Here is a 19,240-nt window from a genome sequence, read left to right as displayed (position 1 = left end):
AACCAACAGATTGAGAAAAATTTTCTGCAATCTACCAATCTGACAAAGGGCTAATATCTGGAATCTATAAAGAACTAAAAGAGATTTACTAGAAAAAAACAAACAAACCCATTCAAAAGTGGGCGAAGCATATGAACAGACACTTTTCAAAAGAAGACATATATGAGGCCAACAAACATATGAAAAAATGCTCATCATCACTGATTATTAGAGAAACGCAAATGAGAACCACACTGAGATACCATCTCCTGCCAGTTAGAATGGCAATCACTAAAAAATCTGGAGACAACAGATGCTGGAGAGGATGTGGAGAAATAGGAACACTTTTGCACTGTTGGTGGGAGTGTAAACTAGTTCAACCATTGTGGAAGACAGTGTGGCGATTCTTCAAGGACCTAGAAATAGAAATTCCATTTGACCCAGCAATCCCATTACTGGGTATATATCCAAAGGATTATAAATCGTTCTATTATAAAGACCCATGCACATGCATATTCATTGTGGCACTGTTTACAATAGCAATGACCTGGAACCAACTCAAATGCCCATAGATGATAGACTGGACAAGGAAAATGTGGCACATATACACCATGGAATACTATGCAGCTATAAAAAACGATGAGTTCATGTCCTTTATAGGGACATGGATGAACCTGGAAACCATCATTCTCAGCAAACTGACACAAGAACAGAAAATCAAACACCGCATGTTCTCACTCATAGGTGGGTGATGAACAATGGGAACACATGGACACAGGGAGGGGAGCATCACACACTGGGGTCTGTTGGAGGGGAATAGAGGAGGGACAGCAGTGGGTAGGGAGTTGAGGAGGGATAACATGGGGAGAAATGCCAGATATAGGTGACGGGGATGGAGGCAGCAAACCACATTGCCATGTATGTACCTATGCAACAATCCTGTATGTTCTGCACATGTACTCCAGAACCTAAAGTGCAATAAAAAATATATAAAAATAATAATAATAATAATAATAACAATAATAATAATAATAAAGAAAGTAGCAACATTAGTTTGAAACAAGGTTTCTTCACCTCAGCACTATTGTCCTTGGGAACCCAGATGACTCTGTGGTGGAGCCACCCTACACATTGCGGGATGTTCAGCAGTGTCCCTGGTCTCTATCCACTAGATGTCAGTAGCACCCCCATCCCTGCCCACTGCAATTGTGACAACCAAAAAAGTCTCCAGATATTGCCAAATGTTCTCTGGGGAGTAAAATTGCCCCTGATTGACAACCCCTGGGTTAAAATAGAATAGGGTTTTCACATGAGGCAAAAATCTTTTATCTCCACATGTATCTTAACCTGATGATAGCTTAAAGAGAATAGAACCATTTTGTTACCTCTTAATTATTCAGAAAGTATTGGGCTAATGATTATACACCTCTTAAAATTGTTTATTATGTAGACACATCAATTTCATTGCAATTAAATTATGAAGGATCACATTTGATTAAAAATCTACAACTTCTAGAAAATTTCTGAATGGTGCTAAATAATTTAGATGCTAGTTTTAAAAATGCAAGATTTTAAAATCTTATAAACTGTTTCCATATTCAGCCATTAAAGATTTTATTTGATTTCTTTTAATGTGTCACAGCCAGATCAATTTTCCAAAATCCAATAAAAATTTACAGAGTAATGTCACATTTGAAATGGTTTCACAATTTACAAAACTGGTTTTAGGCATTATATGTTTACTGCATTTCTGTGGTAATGAAACAGAATACTCCAAATCAAATTTAAAAGGAACATCAGCCCTCCCTACTTCTTGCTTTATTGCAGGTGAATGGAGCCTACATATGCCCATATGCTGTTATGACTCTGATGAACTTTAAAAGGCATCTTGCATGAATGAAAAGAATGACACATGTGTTCTATTTTCATGTGATCTCATATTTTATTTACTCTAGAGCAGCAGATCAATAGTTATGTGCCCAGAAAGTGCACCTCAAGAGCGACATGGAGTATAAAAAACATGGAGAAATCAATTTCTCTTTCCCATCTCAGGAGACTCAGTGCCCTTTTGTGTGGCTCATGGCAACAGTAATCTGAACTTTTAAATCTACATGCTCTAAACTCTAAACATTTGGAAGTAAATAGTAACATATTTAGAATGATTGGAACTACTTTATTTGTAATCATTACCATAGTTACAAATAAGTTAGTAAGCTGCCACATGTGAAATTGCTGAAATTAGCAGTTTATGAAGCAATTTACACAGATATGAAGATTCTGGAAACTTACCACTTAAAACTTGTATATGGTGGCTCACATCTGTAATCCTAGCACTTTGGGAGGCTGAGATGGGCAGATCACTTGAGGTCAGGAGGTCGAGACAAGCCTGGCCAACATGGCGAAACCCTGTCTCTACTAAAAATACACAAATTAGCTGGGTATGGTGGAGTGCACCTGTAGTGCCAGCTACTTGGGAGTCTGAGGCACAAGAATTGCTTGAACCCAGGAGGTGGAGGATGCAGTGAGCTGAGATTGTGCCACTGCACTCCAGCCTGGGTGATGGAGCAAGACTCTGTCTCAAAAACAAACAAACAAACAAACAAAAAACTTGTACATCAAGAGAAGCACTAAATTCGTGCAAGATTTTGAAGGGTGTAAGAAAATAAAGGTAATATCTTGAGAGGCAAGAATCCTAGTATCTAGCTCTGTTTTTCACTTATTTTACTGATGTCTCCATCAAGCTATTTAACAATGAATTTATTTTTTGTACCTTCTATGTGACATGTCACCTGTGGCGTCTTCATTTATGAAATCAAGTTATTGGCAGTGTAGCAAATGTGTTATTTGAGCTTTTGTCTGTTTATTCATCTGACAGGACCTATACAAGTAATTAAGCGAAATCTTGCCACTTTGGGCCACACATTTAGCAATTTTTTTGCTGTGGTCAAACAAATCTAAACATATGAGCACATCAGCCCATTGGCAGGAATTAGCTTTATCCTGATACAAAAAATCTTACTGTCTTAAGAAAGTTTCCACTTTATGCCCTTTAATTGTATTAATTGTATTAATATGATAGATCAGCATTATAGTAATATGATAGATCAGCTTTAAAATAATGTGAAAGTCAAGACAATGCTTTTATTTTGAAAACAGAAATTTAACAGTGCAATATTAACTCATAATTCCTTTAAAAAGAATATTGTCAAAAATAGACACTGGGATGACTAGAGGAGGGGGACAAGGGTTGGAAAATCACCTATTGAGCACTGTGTTTACTGGGTGATGGGTTCAATCATACCCCAAAACTCAGCATCACACAATATACCCTTGTAACAAACCTGTACATGTGCCCCAAAAATCTAAAATAAAAGTTGAAATTTAAAAAAAGAAAAAAAGGAGAAATACCAGAGCAAATAACAATAATAAAAGAATATTGTTAGATGCTTATTTGAAGTTATTTACAAAATATATTGGAGATTAACAAGTAAACTGTATAGATTTCCTCCCATAAGCTGTAAGATTAAATATGTATTAATGTGCTTGAGATTAATAAGAACAATATTTAAAATACGATATATACATATATATAGTTAAATCTGAAAAGAACTTAGAAATTTAGAAAATACTTTTAAATGTAATAACTGGGTTATAGAAAAAAATGAAAACTGTAATTATAGACTATTCTGAAAATTAATGATAATGAGATTACTATACATCTATATTTTTTATGTCATGTAGCCAGAGTAGTACTCTGAGGAAAATCCATAGCCACAGATGTTTTCATTATTAACTAAGACCAAAAATAAGCAAGCTTATTAGTCAACTCAAGAGTTATAAACAGAACAGCAAAACAAGTCTAACAACAATTGGAAAACAGATTTAATCAATGAACTAAGATGACTGAATCAGAAAACAGAATAAAAGTGAAAATTAATCCAAGAGCATGTTCTTTGAAAAAATAACAACAAAAACTAGCAAAACTTCTGGCATGTCTAATGGGAAACTGAGAAAAAATTAATGTATTCACTAGCAAATATGAAGAGAACATACCAACTAAGACAGGTATTTTATGGAAAATACCCTATAATGCTCATGAGAATACTGAAAAATCTGAATGAATTAAAGGATTTTCTTGGAAATTGTAGAGTCTAAATGAATTTAGAAAGACTCATAAAATCTGATATAAATGACCGTGGAAAAAATGGAAAATTTCCAGAGAACTTCTCGCCACAAATATGCATGATTCAGATTATTTATCCATAAAGTTTTTATTTCATGTGCTTTTAAAAGCATTTCAAAACACAGAAAATGCAAGAAATATTTCTATACCATATTCAAGGTGGCAATAAAAAGAAAAAATCTTCAAGAATTGGCCCCCGAAAAGAAATCTATATGCTCTTCTTCATGAAAATACACCTGAAAATCTTAAGAAAAAAACTAGCAAAATACATCCGGTAGCCTGTCAAAAATAAAATAGTCGAATCAAGTAATGAAAAATCAAAATAAAAATTAGTCTAGGTAAGGGTTAGATCAATGTAAAGAAATTTATCAGTATAATGAACTAAATGATTTTTTTTATTTTTTATTTTTATTTATTTATTTATTTATTTATCACCTGAGGTCAGGAGTTCAAGATCAGCCTGACCAAATGATTTTTTAAAAAACCCAGTGATGATAATAACACATACTGAAAAGATAGTTAAATTTCAAAATCAATTATTGATTAAAATAATTTTTAGTAAACTGGAAATAAAGGATACTTTTATCACAAAACACATCATATTTGACAGTGACTCACCAGATTATGTGGAGTAGAAACAGTCCTATTACAGTAAGGAAGAAGACAAGTGTTCATGTTATCTCACCATTATTCACTCTGTTCTGATAGTGTCACTACAATGAGACAAATCAACAACATCAACAGCTAGGTACTGCTATTAAAAAGTAGAAGAGAAACTTTAAAGTATATGCAAGTGACATGAAATATAGGATTGCTTTCTGTGAAAATGGAAGAAAATAATCGCATACCCAACTGAAAGGGGAACTAACTACTGGAAAACAATGTGCAGTGGGGTGGGGAGGCTCACGCCTGTAATCCCAGTCCTTTGGGATGCCGAGGTGGGTGAATCACCTGAGGTCAGGAGTTTGAGACCAGCTGGCCAATACAGTGAAACCCTCGTCTCTACTAAAAATACAAAAATTAGCCAGGCATGGTGATGTGCCTGTAATCCCAGCTACTCAGGGGGCTGAGGCAGGAGAATCGCTTGAACCGGGGAGATGGAGGTTGCAGTGAGTGGAGACTGCACCATTGCACTCCAGCCTGGGCAACAGCACATGACTCTGTTTCAAAAAGAAAAAAAAAAAAAAAGCAATGTCTATGCACATACAAATTCATCCAAAAAAATTGAGAATAATGAAAATTTTGGCAAAAATGGGGCAAAGGATCAAATAAGCAGAAAAAGAAATACAAATGACCACTCAACATATAAATATGTTCAGTTTTACTATGACACAAAGAATTGCAAATCAAAGCAGTATTTGTGTACTGCTATGCCATTTGTTTTGCCAAAAGTGTTTTGCTAACCAATAATATGTGGCGCAGGATTCTGGAAAATGGACAGTCATATGCTGCAAAAAAAATCTGTACACTGACATAACCCTTTTGAAAGGAAATCAACATGTACTAAAACCTTACATGTTTCTATACCTTTTGACTCAAAAATTTAAATTTACACCAAAGATATTAATAGAAGTGAATAATTTGTCCATTTCCAGAATATTTATTATAGCATTGTTTGTTGTAGTTAAAAAAATAAAAATTTTTTACAGCATATAATAGATTCATAAAATGAATGCAATATTAGACAGTCATTAAAAGATGTGGGAATACACTCAACGTAACACTGTGGACCAGATGCAGTGCTCAGGCCTATAATTCCAGCACTTTAGAAGGCCGAGACAGGAGGATTGCTTGAGCCCAGGAATTTGAGACCATCCTGGGCAATATAAGCAAGACCACATCTATTCAAAAAACAAATTTAAAATTAGCAGGGCATGGTGGCATGTGTCTTACTCCCAGCTACAGGGTGGGGGTATGGAGGGTGGCTGAGGCAGGAGGGTTGCTTGAATCCAGGAGGTCGAGGCTGCACTGAGCTATGACGATGCTACTGCACTCCAGCCTGTGCAACAGAGCAAGATCCTGTCTCTATAAAAACAACAACAACACAACAAAAACAAAACATAGTTAAGTTTAACAAAAAAGGATGACAAAGCTGTTTTGTTTTTAAGAAGAAATGTACGTGTATTTACACACATACATACAAAAGAAAACACAAGGCAGAAAGGTATGTTCCAAATATTAAGATAACATTAACATTGGTCACTCGTTGACGCTGGTGGAATTACAGGTGATTTTTACGTTTCTCCTTGTGCATCTTTGTACTTTCTAAAAAGAATTTCTATTGCTCTTTTTAAAAAGATGATACAACAAACATTGAGAAACCATAATTCAAAAGAGATTGTCTTCTCAAGTGAATGACTTACACTAAGACTCAGTGTTTTACTGTCTTCCACCTAGTTACATAGATGACTAAGTAAAAGCCAAGAGAGCCACTTGATACTTTTATGTAGTGTAAGGCTAAAGAGAAGCTGAAGCAGATTTCTATGTCCTTCACGTAGCTTTCTTCCTTGATGCAAATAAAATGCTTTGTTACAATCTCTATCTCTATGTATATTGACTTTTCCTTCCAATGATGACTTTATCTAGTTTAACATTTCCCAAGATGACTTCATCTAGTCTGCCTTTGTTTTTTTCTCAGGGGTTAGCTAGGTGAGCTCTTCCTTCTGGAAATTTCCATCGCACCTAATATAGTGACATTGCTAGAATGGCTGGGCTAACTTGTGGTGCCTCTCCTTTTAGTACAGCTTTTCCTGACTCCTTGTCCTTGCAACCAAGGTGAAGGAGATGAGAAAAACTTTCTCAGCTGGATTTGGCAGACAGAAATGGGTCCTTTACAATAAAATACCACCCTTACAAGGAAGGAGAAATGATGTGTTTCTCAAAGTGCTGCAGAAATCTCATTGTTGATATTTTCCCCGTTGTTGCTTTGAAAATCCCATATTTCTATTTAACACCAGGGTCACCCAATCTAATTCTGCCATTCATAATTTTCCAGGAATGGGGTGGAATTTGGGGGCTGAATTTATAAAGAGGCAGCATGGTAGAGAGGAAAGCCCTGACATCAACCTCTGGGTGGGGTGTCGATTGGCATCTGTGCAATGCCCACCAGTGGAAAGATTCTTTTACACTCATTATCTTAATTCTTAGAGCATCTCTGAGGTTTTGTTGCAACTTCAGGTTTTTTTTTAACTTTTAGGTTCAGGGGTACACGTGGAGGTTTGTTATATAGGTGAATTGTGTGTCACGGGAGTTTGATGTACAGATTATTTTGTCACCCAGATAATAAGCATAGTATTCGATAGGTAGTTTTTCGATCCTCTCCCTCCTCCCACCCTTTATCCTCAGGTAGGTCCCTGTGTCTGTTGTTCCCTTCTTTGTGTCCATGTGTACTCAATGTTTAGCTCCCACTTACCAGTGAGACCATGTGGTATTTGGTCAATTTCAGTGTTGACCAATGATGACCAGAGACGCAGAGCAGTTGGGTGTGGTGGAGACAGGGTTCAAGTGTAAGTCCACCTCGCTGGTAAAGTGACACCCATCCCACTCATCCCATTGCTGCCAATGACTTCAACGCTGGAGCCTGAGTTCCCTCCCATGTGATAACAGCAATTGTGAAGTGTTGTCTGAGGATTAGAGAAATAACCCAGTGAAGCTACTTCAGGGTGGGTAGCTCTTAATTACTGTTATATTGCTGTACTGATCAAAGTACTACTCAGTAGCCCCATGTGCCTACTTAAATTGAATTAAAGAAAAATTCCCTTTCTCAGCAACACTAGCTCCATTTCCAGTGCTCAATGGCCCCTTACCTCTAGTGGCTGCCATACTGGATAGCACAGATAGAGAACATTCCCATCGCCACAGAATGTCCCTCGGACAGTGCTGCTCTGTATCATTAAGTTTGATTTAACTCAAGTGTCAGACCTCAGGGCTGAACACAGTCGTTCCCTGTGTTGGAAGTGGAAGCTCCGTAGCTCTCCTGGGATGTTCACCTGTTGTGGTGAGAGTCAGGTGAGGCCCTTGACGGAGGGCACCCTTTGTTTACCAGAGAGAGAAAGGAGTCACGTTTGTTTCCTGAATGCAGATAGCCTGTCTATGAACCAGGTGTCTCAACCTCGAAAAGGTAGAAAGTGCATGCCAAGAAAACCTCTGGACAGGACTCAATTCTTCCCACCATGTATCTAATCAGAGAATCGCAGAAGGGGTCAGGAGAGGATTCCACCTTTGAGTCAGATGAAGAAACATTCTTTTTGAGGTAGAGTCTGGAAAAAACAGCTAATCTGTAGATTTCCATAAATAACTGACAGGAGATGGGTGACTTCTTTGGAAATATTAACCCGAATGATGGGTGTTAATCATTAAACCTTTCAGGTGGTGGCTTTGTTCTTTTTCTGATATTTTAATCTGGGTCACGGAATGACCCAGGCAGCTTTAAGTGCAAAGTGGGTTTTACTTCCTTTTCTGTTTGCCTTTTGTTTTCTATTCCAAAAGCATGTTGTGACCTCTTTTCCTGGTAACTCCTATTCATTATTTATTTATATATATATTTTGAGACGAAGTTTCACTCTGTGGCCCAGGGTGGAGCACAGTGGCGAGATCGGGTTCAAGCAATTCTCCTGCCTCAACCTCCCAAGTAGCTGGGATTACAGACAGCCACCACCACACTCGGCTAACTTTTGTGTTTTTAGTTGAGATGGGTTTTCACCATCTTGGCTAGGGTGGTCTCAAACTCCTGACCTCAAGTGATCCACCTGCATCGGTCTCCCAAAGTGCTGGGATTACAGGCGTTAGTCATCGTGCCTGGCCAGTAACTGCTATTGAGGCGGAACTGTCAACCATATAGCTAGTCTTAAAACTTAAAAATACATTAACATGGCCCAGTAAGAGAAAAGGCTGGACAATAACCATTGTCAAAACAGCAACGAAAAACCTAACTAACTTTGCATCCAGCTCTGTTCCAAGCAAAAATAAAAAAACGAACAAAAACAAACCAGTTTTCTGTTGTTTGAGTGCATCTTTGACTTAAAGGACTTGTTATTTCTCTAAATTTGCAGATGTGTTGAGGCTTGAAATTTGAGCCTGTGACTGTTTTACAAGTTTCAAAACAAAATATTGAACCACCTAAAATGACAAAGGGTAAACTTTCAGGAATAATTTGGAATCATTTAGTTGTAGATCTGTTTTCTGTTCATTCCAGTTGCACGAAATATTAGGACTCGCTGGGCTCTGTTTGACACATTTTGTCATGATTGTCACTCTTTCGAGTGCTCAATAGCCACCTATGTGTAGAGGCTGCCATACTGGACAGCACAGACACAGAACATTTCCATCATCACAGAATGCTCCATTGGACAACACTGTTCTATAGTATTAACTTTGATTTTCACAGCTACCAGATTTTGGGGGTGATCAAAACCAATTCCTTTGCAAAAAAATGTTTTTAGAGTGAGACAGGGCAGCTCTGGGAACTAAAATAGTAAGAGAAGTACCAGAGTGTTCATTTAAAAAAAATTGCTTCCTAATAACACTTTCTTTATGGCTGGGCCCTTCTGCATCGTTATGTTAAGCTTGAGTAAATCATTCCTAAAGACCTCATTCTAATATTTTATTAAAGCAATAATAGACTAAAATGAAAATTGTTAATAAAATGGTTTTTATTAAGGTATTTACAGTACATGCTAGAAATATGAACTGATGATACAACTAGTATGTATCACGTGGTCTGTGAAGCCATTTGTGGGATGTAAAGATATGTTCGATTTTACACTTTTATTGAGCACCTATTATGTGCCAGATATTTGGACAACAGGTAGCTAAACTGCTATGGACATTCTTATACATGTTTTTTTTCTGTATGTTTTCTTTTTCTTGGGTATTTACTTAGGAGTAGAAATTGGGGTCACAGAGTATACATATGTTGGGAGTTATTATCTCTTTCTTTATCCCCTTGCAAGTTGTACACCTTCTCATTAGTATATGTGCTCAAACTCACTTATGCATGGAAGCTCTTTCTTTGAAGTGTTTTGAATGCCCTAGGAGAAATACGCTATGTATTTCAATGCAGAAGCTTTCAGTCTTTTCACACTTGCTCAAGATAAGTTGCTTCCACTGGCAGGATACCAACCCAATCTAGAACTACATCAATCCTGTTCTGATCTAAATAGCTTGGGGCTTTCTTCTGCGACCAAAACTGGACCCCTATCCAGCCAGCTCAAGCTCTTGGTTTTAAGAGGAATCAATGAAAGGACAGATCAGGTTAAATCATCCTCAAGATCTGAAAAACAATTTAAATATGTGTTTTGGTGACAGTTGGCTAGCATCTTAATTTAAAACAATATTATATTTCTCTTCTTCTCAGACCCATGTTAAAGAAGAATCCTGGAAGGAGGTTTTCCTGTCCAGGGATTGATCATTGTTACAGAGTTTCTTCCAACCACCAGCTACTGAGCAACCTGGGAATGGAATGGGGACATCTGCAAGATTTGCTTTTCATCCATTTTCCAAAGCTGACAGAATACTATCCACTCTCCAGATGCAATCCTTGGAGGTAGGATCTTCATTTTTATCTGCTGCATTGATCTTATCATTGTTATCTACACTTGAACAGCCTCATCCATCATCTCTACATTGTGTTAATAAGCCTTCCCTATCTAAACAGCATGTACCAACCCCCAATCAAAAATAGTCTTTCTTGATTCACAAGTTTGTAGATTTGAGGTCTTTCTGTCTGCCACTTAAGCAGGGAAGGGAACCAAGGGGAGAGTGAAACTCAAACTTATTTTTCCTTATATTTATGAAAGTAACTTTGAGCAAAGAGAATCCTCTAATTCCTCACCGAAGTGAGGATTTGGATTTTATTTGTATTTCACCAAGTTTTTCTTTTCCTGTCTGAAGTTACTACAGATAGTACAAGGGGAAATTTAAAGCCAGTTCTTCCTTCAGGCCCAAGGAGTTGTTTCACTACAATGTAAATTAGTTTGAAATCCATCCTGGCTGGGCACAGTGGCTCACACCTGTAATCCCAATACTTTGGGAGGCCGAGGCAGGAGGATCACTTGAAACCAATAATTCAATACCAGTCTGAGTACAAAGTGAGACCCCCATCTCTACAAAACATTTAAAAAATTAACTGGGCGCAGTGGTGTGCACCTGTTGTCCCACCTGTTTGGGAGGCTGAGTTGGGAGAATCGCTTGAGCCAGGAGTTCAAGGCAGCAATGACCTATGTTCACATCACTGCACTCCAGCCTGGGTGACATAGAAAAAACCTGTCTTAAAAAAAAATCCATCCTGTGAGCAATATAGCCATTAATGACATATGAGATATTACTTCTAGTTTTCAGTAGTCAATGAGAATGCTTATCCTCACAGACAGTGGTGGCTTCAGATTTTCTTTATTCACAGGTGGAGAGATTATACAGACTTGTGTTGAAACTACATTTTGGCAGGAAGCTCCCCTTTCACTGAGATCTCACATTTATATGGAGTAGCTATGAGAGAAGTACTCATGGAACTTACCGTGGGCTAAATTCTCCCCAAACCATCCCCGGGGCCACCACTGCCTACATACTTGCACCTTTACTTGTGCGTAGTTGCACGAAAAAGTAGCAGCTGTCATTTATGTCACAGTAAAATAAATGATGGTTGTCAGGTCTTTTGTGCACAAAATATCCCAAGCCAAAATTGGAACAACACAAGTGACAACTCTGAGTGTCCTTAGGAAATGCTCTTCATGGTATCTGTAGACCCATGGAGAGATTGATGGTAAATACATGTTACAAAGGAAAAGAACTACTAACTACCATGATAATGATATGATACGGTGGGGTGGGATGGGAGGACTTCTTTATCTTGGGTGGTCAGAAGAAGGCCTCTCTGAGGAAGTGCCATTTAAGCCGGGACTGGATTAACAAGAAGGAGACTGCCAGGGGAAACGTATTCCAGGCAGGAAGAGTTGGTTCTTGGCCAGGCGTCCTGCATAGAGGGACATGCTCATTTTGCTGCCAGGCAGTATGTGTTCAAGCAATACTGGCTGTCAGGGTGATAAGTGATGAAGCCAACTTAATGAAGCAGGATGTGTTTAAGATGCAATTCAGGTGCTGGGCTGGATTCTACATGCACTGACATAAAGGAAGCTGCACTCCTACATGTATACCATTTTCCTATAGGAAAGGGCACCACATAATGCAAGATGGGATTTAAAATAACTTTGCAAAGAGACTATCTCTCTCCAGTGTGGTGGGTAGATGGAAAACATCACTAGCTTGGCAAACGGGTTAGTTTTTAAATCTGCCTTCCAGAAGTCTTTTGGCTCCAACGTGAGACTGAGTGAATTACAAATTCTGGAGGGTAGCTGTTACGGGCTGAGTCTTGTCCTCCACCCTCCCAAATTCATATATTGAAGTTCCAAACCCCAGTACCTTAAAATATGACTGTATTTAGAGATAAGGTCTTCAAAAAGTTAATTAGGGGAAAATGAGGTCATAAGAGTGAGCATTAATCCAATCTGACTATTGACTTTTTAAGAAAAGGAGGTTAGGACACAGACGTGCACAGAAGATCACATGAAAGTAGAGAGAGAACAGGTACTACAGGCCAAAAAGAGAGGCTTCAGAAGAAACCAACTCTGCTACATTGATCTTGACTTCTAGCAACCAGACTATGAGAAAATTAACTTCCGTTGTTTAAGCCATTTAGTCTGTGGTATTTGTTACAGCAGCCATAGGAAACTAATACAGTAGAATTATCCTTTCCAAAGATGGATTCAGGGGTCTTAAACATTGACTGTTTATTTTTTTTCTCATTCCTTATTCTATGCTTATTTCAGAAAACTTGAAGATACTCTGAAGCTGGCGGCTGCCTCTTAGTTGGAGAAGTCTCACAGTGGAAGGCTGGCTTCAGTCCCTGTGACTGGGGAGAGAAAAGGCAGCTTTCTGAGCAGTCTGCACTTGAATACATTCTTGGGGCCAAGCAGAGACTTTGGAAGGGAACAGGATGGAGTCACTGCCCGTTGGGCCCATGTCCCTAAGTGAGACAGGGCAAGACAAGGCAGCAGAGTGAGGCTGGAGGTGTATACCCCTGGAGGCAGAGCTGAGGTGGGGTGGAGGAAGTCGGTCAGAGCACGTCACTCACGTCAGGGGAAGATGCAGTGCAGAGGTCCCCGGAGTGGCTCCTGAAGGCCCCACAGGAGCATTCTAAGTGGAGAGCATCTGGACACCTACCACCACAGAGGACCTCTCACAGTGGGGGGAACCACAAGGGCCCTGGTCCGGAAAGAAGAATTTGGCCTTTCCTTGTCTATCTCACACCCCCATCATCTTGCTTTCCTGTCCCTAAGTGAGGAGAATGAAGCATTGGGGAGGGAGTGGAGCCCGGAGGAAATGGCTGGAGCCCGCCACTCAGGCCCCTGCTCTGGCCAGAACTGCTGGAAGGAGAGCAGCTGTAGGTGAGAGGCAGGAAGGCAGCTTTGGGTAGACTGGCCTGGATGCCTTAGTAGCTGGAGGTGACAGCAAAGCCACACTACCTGCTGCAGATGCTGACAAGAGGTGAGGAAGGAGGAGCTGACAGAGTGCCCAAAGGGAACAGTGTGAGCAACATCAACCTCTTCCTTCACTGAGGTCCACGAGGCCAGCGCGTGGAACCATATTGCTGTGGCTGGAGCCACTGAATCAAGTGACCTCTACTGAAAGCCTGCAATGGGCTGGGCACTGAGAGTCAAATGAGGGCTAAGATCAGCAGCAGTCGGCAAACCATGGCCTGTGGGCCAAATCTAGCCTGCTGCCTGCTTTTATACAGCTCACAAGCTAACAATGATTTTTTACATTTTTAAATAGTTGGAAAATGGGAAAGATCTGTGATGCCTGAAAATTATTTGCAATTCCAATTTCAGTGTCCACACACCAAGTGTCATTGGAATACACTTGGTCATTTGAATATCTGTTGCTTACAGGCTGTGTTCTTGCTAAGGACAGCAGAGTTGGGTATTCCTGACAGACAAAGCCTGAAATACTTGGCACCTGGCCCTTCAGAAAAGCTTGCTTACCCCTACAGAAGAGCAGAGCCCCTACAGAAGAGCAGGGCCCCTACAGGAAGTCCATCTAGTGGGGGATACCTCATGACAATAATTCATTTCCACAACAAATTATGTTTTTGAAAATTTTTAAAATGTAATGTTATATATATATATTTAGTCCTTAGAGTGAATCTGATTTTGTCTTTCATTAAAAGTTAAGAATCTACCAATTTTACCATTGAATGGAACGAAGTAATTTATGTGAAGTACTTGGATGCGTATAGAAAAAGCCATGAGTGTCACATATTATTAATCCATATGGAATTCCCATTGTGTTATTCTATAGTTGTAGAAATCAGGATGTGCTATGTAATTTGCAGGGCCCAGTGCAAAATGAAAATGGAGGACCCCTTATTAAACCATTAAGAATTTCAAGACTACGACAGAAGAACATTAAACCAAGACTAGGGCCCTCTTACGGGCACAGGCTTGTATAACTGCACATGTCTCATGCCCAACAAACTGGCCCAGAAAAGAATTATATGAAGGTGGACTAAATGTGACAGCAACAAGGCACTTCTTTTGTAGTGATTATTTACAAATATTTATATTAAATGGTTTTCTTGTTATTTGCTGGTTTTCTTTAAAAGTAGAATGGAAGATAGACCAGGCATGGTTGCTCATGCCTGTAATCCCAGCACTTTCAGAGGCCAAGGTGGGTGGATCACCTGAGGTCAAAAGTTTGAGACCAGCCTGGTCAACATGGTGAAACCTTATCTCTACTAAAAATATAGAAATTAGCTGGGTGTGCTGGCATGCACCTGTAATCCCAGCTACTCAGGAGGCTGAGGTAGGAGAATTGCCTGAACCTGGGAAGCTGAGGTTGCAGTGAGCCAAGACCACACCTCTGCACTCCAGCCTGGGTGACAAGAGCGAGACTCTGTCTCCAAAAAAAAAAAAGTAGAATGGAAGATAGATGAAAAAACTTAGTTGGTAGAAGAAGGCTCTGATATCTATAGGTTATTCTACTTGAGGTTTTCTTGGGACTTACATAGAAAATGTCAACTCTGCAGTTGTTGGTCGAAAAATTGGTGGTGGGGGAGGGGGTTCAACTAATTATAATAAGATTTAGGCCAGATCTACTAAAATGATGGCACAAGGATTTTAAAATATTGAAAGTAATTTCTAAGGAAGCTACAATTAAAATTTACTCCATTTCCCATGTCAACTGGGAAATTTTCTTACTCATTCCTTCTCTTATTTATCTACAGCCCCTGACAATTTCTCAGGTCAACTAGGAAATTCATCTGCTTAGTTTACTCAAATATCGGCTTTTAGATAATTTATCATTTTAAGCAAGACAGGTAGAAGTCTAGCTCAGGCAGGGCTTTCTTTTTCTGAGTTAAATGGTGTAGGATATGTAATGGATTTCTTCCTCTGTCTAATTATTCAAGGATGAATCTTGCGATCTAAAAAGGAACAACGTGCTGTTGTATCCACGGTAAAGAGATTAACAGTCTTGTGCTTGTAAAACAGCAGCCCAGTGCCTATTTAGTCCTTTTGATTTCCAGAAACAAGAGCCCAATTCTTACTACTCTTTTGGAGGCAGTTGGCCCTGTCTGGTGCCATTGATGAAAAATGGCAGTGAAGCCAATTCTTAGAGAAAACTTCAGACCAGGGCTTCCCATACTTGAGGAAGGGGAGTAAACACTTTTACCTCTTTTTCGTGATTTGCTTAAAAAAGACATTTGTGTCTGAGTTAATATAATTTCTCTGTAAAAACAACTGGTCAAAATGATTACTAAAGTGAATTCATCAGATCTATCTATATTTAACACCTTGAAAATGCAGGATTTCTATTTAGTTGCGCTAATGGTATTTTGGTTTGTTTATTAAAGACATGTCCAGCTGGATAAGTGCTTGTTGGTTGATTAATTTTTCATTCTGTGAAACACTTGGAGGACATTCAGTGTAGTGACATTTGGAAGAAAGACCACGGAGAAGTCACCAGTTGTACAAAATTTATAATTAGAAGAAATGTCTATCCTTTGATAGCTAAAGAAGTTAAGTACTGAGCTGTGCTCTTCATGTGACTTCTATTTTAGCACAAATTTTCTCTCTTTATAATTCCTTTTGGCTACCTCAATCTACAGTATATTTAGGATTCTTCTTTCACTACAGTTTTTGTGTTATAATGTGTCTCTGAATATTTGTATTCGGGTAGGGGAAGTTTCAAGGAAGTAATCTCTCTTCCTCCTTCCCTCCTTTATTTATTAATGCAGCTCCTATGCAACTAAATGTTTGATAGGGTCACTCGGGGAAAAATTCCAGAAACAGTGAGATGTTAACCTTTTGTCATCTATCCACTCATTTCACAATCACTTACTGAATGGCCCACATGGGCCAAAAGCTTGAGGAATACAGAGGCTCACTGCACAGCAAAGACTTGGGCCTCATATCCTCATGTCCCAGGGCACAGAGAAATCTATCTGTTGCTGATGGACAAAGTATTTGATAGTCTCCCTAGTAACCCCTGCAACTGATCAAATTAAAACTGGTGCTCTTTGCTTGGAGACCATGAAGTTCAAATCAGAGCAGGGATTAGAGACCCTCCTGATGAAGAATGCAGACAAACCATGTGAAATCTAGAAGCCCTTTGCCCTTCCCATGTCCTGGGTCTATTCTCATGCCCAACAAACTGGCCCAGAAAAGAATTATATGAAGATGGACTAAATGTGACAGCAACAAGGCACTTCTTTTGAAGTGATTATTTGCAAATCTTTATATTAAATGGTTTTCTTGTTACTTATATGGAACTATGTGCAAATTCTGCCACCGTGGGGGTTACTGGCTTCTACTTTGGTATTGAATGCTCTGTTAGGCTCAAGACATGGGTCTTGGTCTTGAAGAGTCTTAGCATCACTAAATTCCTGCATGGGATGGGGCACAGAATCTAAATGCCGCTGTAGTAGGAACTCTTTTCCTAACCATATCCCTAACCACATTGGCTAATCAGGGTTAGCTCTTAGTAAGTACTGTGAGTGAATGAAGCATGTTTAACGTCCTGGCTCTTAAACCAGAGGCCTGTCTATTGAGGCACAGTGGACGCAAGAAAACACTGTCCCCCCACACCCCAATTTCTTCCTCTTTTTCCACCTCAGTCCCACAGGAGGATGCTCCCATGGTGGAGTTGGCACGCAGTGGCCGGAGTAGAAAAAATTCCCTGTTGCCTGGGTGTCAACTCTTGTTGGACCTCGCTTTCTTACTCTTACGGTGGCCAAGACATCAGTTAGCTTCTGAAAGCATCATCCAAGCAAGTAGGAAGCACCAGCTCAGTGTGTCTCCATATTCATATATAATCTTTGCTGTCTTCAGAGTAGGAAGGGCTAGGCTTTCCCCTGGCCCCCTTCCCACAACATTGCTACTGTAAACTAGGAAGTGGGCTTATTAATTCCTTGTTCAACTGAATGTATGTGAACAAAATATAAACACATCTCTACAGGTATATTTCTATGGCTGATATTTATTGAGCCAAAGATAACTTTTTTGTTTTCTTACAATATGAGATTTTACTTCTCTTGGCAACACCATCACGTAGGAGGGATGCTTAGTATTCTTTCGTTAAAGAAGACTCTAAACAAGTAAAACTATTCACCTTTTTTCCTAATGCAAGTCCTGTAAGAAATGACAGAAATGGTGCTACTTAAGACATTAGTATAGTCGATGGCATAATAACAAACATATGAAATGTGAAGATACAAAAAAGCTAAGTTTTAGCTCTGTTGTCCAACGGATAGTGCATTGAACCTCTTGAAAAAAGCTAAGTTTAAAAAATTTTGAATAATTACTAAGACGATTCTTCTAACATATGGGTGCCAACATCCTAAAAAAAATTTTTTTTTTTGAGACAGAGTCTTATTCTGTCACCCAGGCTGGAGTGCAGTGGTGCAGTCATGGCTTACTATAGCCTCAACCTCCTTGGTTCAAGCAATCCTCCTGCCTCAGCCTCCCGAGTAGCTGAGACTATGGGTGCATGTCATCACACCCGGCTAATGAAAAAAAAATTTTTTTTAGAGATAGGGTCTCACTGTGTTGCGCAGGCTGGTCTCAAGCTGCTGGACTCAAGCAATCCTCCTGCCTCAGCCTCCCAAAGTATTGAGATTGCAGACATGAGCCACTGCACCTGGCAGATGCCAATATCTTGCATTTGAATGTATCTTACTATTTTCAAAGTACATTTCTAGCTGTTATGTCATTATCAATGATGCCAATCCGAACTTGTAATTTATCCAGTGCTTTATGTCATATCTGTAGTTTAATTTATAGTGCCTAGGCAACTTTTTCAATAACTGCTTAGCTCTTGCTAAAATATATCTAAGTATCAATTTATAGATATACACATGTATTAGTCCATTCTCAGACTGCTATAAAGAACTACCTGAAACTGGGTATTTTATAAAGGAAGGAGGTTTAATTGACTCACAGTTCCGCATGGCTGGGGAAGCCTCAGGAAACTTACAATTGTGGTAGAAGGCAAGAGGGAAGCAAAGCCATGTTTTTACATGGTGGCAGGCGAGAGTGAGCGGCAAGTGAAGGGGGAAGAGCTTCTTGTAAAACCATTGGATCTGGCCAGGCGAGATGGCTCATGCCTGTAATACCAGTACTCTGAGAGACCGAAAACTGCCCCCATAATCCAATCACCCCCACCCGGTCTCTCCCTTGACACATGGGGATTACAATTTGAGATTTGGGTGGGAACACAAAGCCAAAACATATCAATACGTACACATAAATATGTCATAATTTAAAATAATTTTAGATTAAAAAAATAGTTGCAGAGAGAGCGTTCCTGTGTAATAACGGTTCTGAACCTGAGGCAATTTGTGTCCCTTCCCTAACCCAGAACATTTGGAACTATACAGAAGTATTTACTGTTGGGTTTCACTATTTGGCCAGGTAGGAGGTTACGGTGAAAGGGACATACTGCTGGCATGTGCAGGCCAGAGATGCTGGCAAACTTCCTGCAAAGCATAGGATGGTTCCCTCAGCAATGAGGTGACCCCAAATGTCG

At 39.4% G+C, this 19,240-nt stretch overlaps 1 protein-coding gene and 1 non-coding gene across 8 annotated transcripts in view; both read right to left on the bottom strand.

Annotated features, from left to right (window-relative positions):
* The window catches only part of CA5B (carbonic anhydrase 5B), a 131,684-nt gene that overhangs the window by 81,952 nt on the left and 30,492 nt on the right, over positions 1 to 19,240 (bottom strand). The window lies entirely within an intron of this gene.
* LOC116556854 lies at positions 10,570 to 10,709 on the bottom strand. The gene has a single exon (XR_004271198.1). It is a non-coding gene; the product is annotated as a small nucleolar RNA SNORA7 (small nucleolar RNA).

Source organism: Sapajus apella, unplaced genomic scaffold (genome assembly GCF_009761245.1).
Source record: "Sapajus apella isolate SASKATOON/1434 unplaced genomic scaffold, GSC_monkey_1.0 scaffold17, whole genome shotgun sequence".
In the NCBI taxonomy this organism is placed as follows: domain Eukaryota; kingdom Metazoa; phylum Chordata; class Mammalia; order Primates; family Cebidae; genus Sapajus; species Sapajus apella.
The sequence above is the reverse complement of the archived record's forward strand: the minus strand, read 5'-3'. Positions and strand labels throughout refer to the sequence as shown.